Source organism: Zeus faber (genome assembly GCF_960531495.2).
Source record: "Zeus faber genome assembly, chromosome: 13".
NCBI lineage: Eukaryota > Metazoa > Chordata > Actinopteri > Zeiformes > Zeidae > Zeus > Zeus faber.
Window position 1 is genome coordinate 7,613,887 of NC_137198.1, and position 5,000 is coordinate 7,618,886.

General features: G+C 47.4%; 1 protein-coding gene across 1 annotated transcript in view; it reads right to left on the bottom strand.

Moving 5' to 3' along the window:
- grin3ba (glutamate receptor, ionotropic, N-methyl-D-aspartate 3Ba) overlaps positions 1–5,000 on the bottom strand; it is a gene marked incomplete at both ends in the record, with an annotated part of 122,275 nt that overhangs the window by 12,562 nt on the left and 104,713 nt on the right.

A 5,000-nucleotide genomic window follows, 5' to 3' on the forward strand; every position in this document is an offset into this window, starting at 1 on the left:
CACACACACACACACACACACACACACACATACAGAACACACTTAAGATGTGCGTTCAACCCAGCTGACATGGCAACACCGGTGCATTAATACATGAACATGTGCCAGATCCTGACGCTTCTCTCCAGAATCAGACATGCGTGATGTGGTTCTTGCCGTTAGATGTTCATCCTGGCATCACACTGATACTGATACTGACGTCTGATTCCAGTGTTTGGCTTCCGCGTGCCGCTAATAGCTTTGCTGTAATTACTTTTTTTCTTTTAGGCGCAGGGAAACACTCACAGACGGGGCAGTATTTGCTTCGACGAGTGGAACCCATTTCTGTCATTTTCGAGAGTCGAGTGATGCGATAAATCTAACCTAATTGGTTTTTATTCCAGTTGTACAATGTCTCTAAAAGGAGGTGTGTGTGTGTGTTTCTTTTTTCCTTTTTGTATAAATCTTGATAACAGAGAGGAGATGGGTGTGATAATGAAGATTTTAATTACTACCCGTCTGACAGGAGATCAGTTGATTGCGCAGGTTCATAGCGATTATACGAGGATTCTGGTGAATGCTGTCTGGTGTTGGAGTTTCACCTCTTGTCACAGTTTTCGTGTTTCAGATTTCCCCCCCAAAAAAACAACCCAGCAACTACAACATTTTTTGTTTTTGCCGAGTCAAAACATAATGTTACATCCACCTCATACGTACAAACTTATAGAGTTAATGCGCTATTTAATCCGTTCAAAATGTCAGATTATAGTAGTTGTATAAAAAAATGTCCAGAAAATGTTTTTTTAAATCAAATGTGGATTTATATATTTTGCACAAAGGTGAAACACCAGAACACCTACCATATTGTTACCACAATCTTCTTCTTCTTCTTCTTCTTTTATTATTTTTATTGACTTATTTAAGGAAACAAGGGTGAACTGATACTGGAGCTAGGACAAGGGTTCCCAAATTTCTTTCTGGCAAGGCCCCCATTGTTAGGCTGAACTCTGGCTGAGGAAATATACTGTTTAATCGCGTACGTGCCGACCCCCTGCACTTCCTTCGAGGACCACAACCCCTGAACTCTTAGTTCAGACTATTACTTCACTTTAGACCAGGAGTGTAAAGCAGCAAACAGATATTACCCCAAACTATAGGGGGCAGTGTATCGAAAAGCCCCGGATACAGCACATCGTTTCATTCAATTCATAGTTTACAAATGGCGTCATGCGTGATTCGTGAACTCCTCCATGAAGAACAGGTGTTGTGAAGAGTGGCACAGGTGTCTTTTTACAGCGGAAAGATGCCAAGAAGACAAATAATAATAAAAATGTGAACAAAAACAATAAGGTTCGAGCCCTGCAGGCTGGACCCCTCACAACAACAACAACAATAAATAATAATAATAATAATAATAATAATAATAATAATAATAATAATAATACATGTCAAGGTGTGTGATCAGGGAGTCGCAGAGAAAGAATGTGTATGTTTATGTGTGTATGTACATGTGTGTGGTTATGAAGTGTATCTAGGTGTGTATGTATGTGTGTGTATGTGTGTGTGTGTGTGTGTGTGTGTGTGTGTGTGTATGTAAATGTGTGTGTCGCAGTGTGTGTCATCCAGTGTGTGTGTGTGTGTGTATGTAAATGTATGTGTCGCAGTGTGTGCCATTCGTGTCTCCCAGTGTGTGTGTGTGTGTGTGTGTGTGTGTGTGTGTGTGTGTACGTGTGGGTGTGTGTGTGTGTATGTAAATGTATGTGTCGCAGTGTGTGCCATGTGTGTCACCCAGTGTGTGTGTGTGTGTGTGTGTGTGTGCAGGTGGAGGATGGGACAGAGTGTGAATGACACAGGTTGGAGCTCCCGTCGCACCCTCCTTCCTACATGACAAAACACTGTCCCTCCTCCTCCTCTCTCCACTTCCATCGCTCTCCTCCGCTCTCTCCTTTATATTCCTCTTTCCCTCTGTGTGCCTCTTTGTCCTTCACCACACACACACACACACACACACACACACACCTCTCTTCTCTCCCTCGTTTCTCCTCCCTTCTCCCCATTCTCTCTCTCCTTCACTCTGTGTTTTCCTCCTTTCATCTCTCCATTCTTCCCTCCTCCACTTATTTCATCTCCTCTACTCTTTCCTGTTCTCCTTCCTGTCCTCCTCCTCCTCCTCCTTCTCCTCCTCCTCCTCACACACCACCTATCTCCTTTCCTCTCATCTCCTCTCACCCCCTCCTCTCCTCCATTCTTTACCTCCATTTCTCCTTCTCCTAATTCCTCTCTCCTTTCCTCTACTCTCCCCTCCTCCTCTCCTCCTCCATTGTTTTCTTCTCCCCCCCACCTTTTTTTTAAACTCTCCTCTTCGAGTCTGTCCTCTACTCCACCTCTCCCCTCCCCTCTCCTCCTCTCCTCTCCTCCCTCCACCCTCCTCCCCTCCCCCTCTGTCTAACTTAATTTACACATCTCTCACAACTCCCCTTTGTCTTTTCCCACTTCCTCCGCTCACCATCCGTCAGTCTCGCGCTTTCACTTTTGTTCAGTTTCTGTTTTCCTCCATTCTCCTCTTCCTCCCGAGCCCCCTCTCTCCACCCGAGCCTGTAGCCGTCCCTCCCTCCTCCGACTCCCTCCCTTCTTTGGCAGGCAGATCGCATTTCTCTGTCATCGGCCTATCTGTATCCGTCTATCGGCTGTGCCTCCAGTCCAGCGCTGGAATGCGATTGGACAGCCACTTGTCATTCCATGGATTCCTCCGCTGAGACGCCTGAATAATCCATCACAAAGTTTCATGTTCGACAGCCATGAGTCACACCGACAGGCAGCTCCCCACCCACAAACAAAAAACACACAAAATGCACACCCACATCGGCACAAGCACACAATTCTTATCCGGAATTTTACATGGTATCAATATACGACGCGCTATATCACCATAACTTCCTATACGATCAAAATCCCATGTTTTACAAGACGGATGAGCTTCGTCACATTGGGTTACACACCGATCAGCCACAACATTAAAACCACAGGTGACAGGTGAAGTGAATAACATTGATCATCTCGTTCCAACGGCTCCTGTCAAGGGGAGGGATACATGAGGCAGCAAGTGAACAGTCAGTTGTTGAAGTTGATGTGTTGGAAGCAGGAAAAATGGTCAAGCGTAAGGATCTGAGCCACTTTGACAAGGACCAAATTGTGATGGCGAGACGACTGGGTCAGAGCATCTCCAAAACCACAGGTCTTGTGGGGTGTTCCCAGTATGCAGTGGTTAGTACCTACCAAAACTGGTCCAAGGAAGGACAACCAGTGAACCGGCGACAGGGTCATGGGTGCCCATGGGCTCATTGATGCACGTGGGGAGCGAAGGCTATCCCGTCTGGTTCGATCCCACAGAAGAACTACTGTAGCACAAACTGGTGAAAAAGTTAATACTGCTATGATAGAAAGGTGTCAGAACACGCAGTGCATCACAGCTTGCTGCGTATGGGGCTGTGTAGCTGCTGTGTAGATGTTGACCCCTGTCCACCACCCAAAGCTCCTACAATGGACACGTGAGAGTCAGAACTGGACCATGGAGCAATGGAAGAAGGTGGCCTGGTCTGACATATCACGTTTTCTTCTACATCACGTGGATGTGCGGGGTTAGGGTCCGATCCGATGGAGCACCACTTTATTTTCATTTACTGTACTTGACTACGCTAAGTAACACGATGTCACTATATGATGGCGTCTTTCCCTCATGACGTACGATACCACTGAAAGATAAAAAATGATGATATCTTATTACTGCCCAGCCATAAGCGGTGCAGAAAAAACTTTATTTAGCGTTTCAATTCTAGCTCACCGTCATTTGAACGTTGGGTTTTTAAACCCTCTAGCTCCAACTGACCATGCCCCCTAAGCCTAATCCCTATTCACTCTCTGACCCGTCTCACCCTCCATTCTTGTGCTGGGTGATATGAGTAATTAATACAATTCAGCATTGTTTTAACTTTATACAACATGTTAGCCTCACAGCCACACAACCACGCACACATCCTGGATCTGGGTCTCAACCATACATCATCTCTCTGGCTCTGACATCAACATTTCAGGCCACGACCCGCCGCCCTCGCCTCCCCGAAATGAAAAACCAAGAAGGACCTTCCGCAACCTCCAATCCATCCAGCGCCTCCTCTTTCTCGGCCCCCCCGTCATCAATAAAGTGTCCACCTCCGCACCCCCTTTGGGCTCCCGCCCCCACCGGCCTCATCAACTTCTGCGTACACACTTTCTCGCGCCTCGCTCAAATGGCCGCCCTCAACACCAAAGCCGCCTCCTCCACGCACCCTCCTTTGGAACGCTCCCGATGTCCCTCGGATGAAATCCCAAAGGCACTAACAAGACCCCGGCCCTGCAGTACTGACACAAGCCGACGAAGATCGTTTGCTATGATAGAAAGATGCTCCCTGCGCTGGCCACCCCGCCCACTACCGTCATCTCACACAGTCTGGCAGGACACAGTTTGGTAACCCCAATGACTTATTCTCTACAATGGGCAAACTCACAGTTCAATTCTTCAGATTAAATACACTGGCTTTCTGTCACCCCAAAAATAGAGTTTATCTGTAACAAATTGTTCACCCCTGCCCCTGGCGAACACAATTCTCTCCCAGAACTTCCCCCCCCTTAACAAAGTAGTCACGTGGCTGTTCTCCTTGAACTCCACGACTGACCTTTCCAAACTCATGACAGGTACGAAAACAGCTACCTCTGACCGTGGACCCATCGAGCCCCGTCCTGGATCCGCACTATCAGCCCACTCAATGACCACGGCAATAAACTCCTCCCTGACAAGCGGCTACATCTCCCACGCACTTAACTTAACTTTTCCGCTGACACCCCCTCCGAAAAAAAAAATCGGGGCTCAACCCAGGCAGCCCTGACGGCTACAGAACCGTCGTCTTTCTCCAAAATGCAATTGTCAGTCGTAATCGGTTGATGACTCACCGGCCACCTGTCCCCCAACATGAACCGCTCGGGTC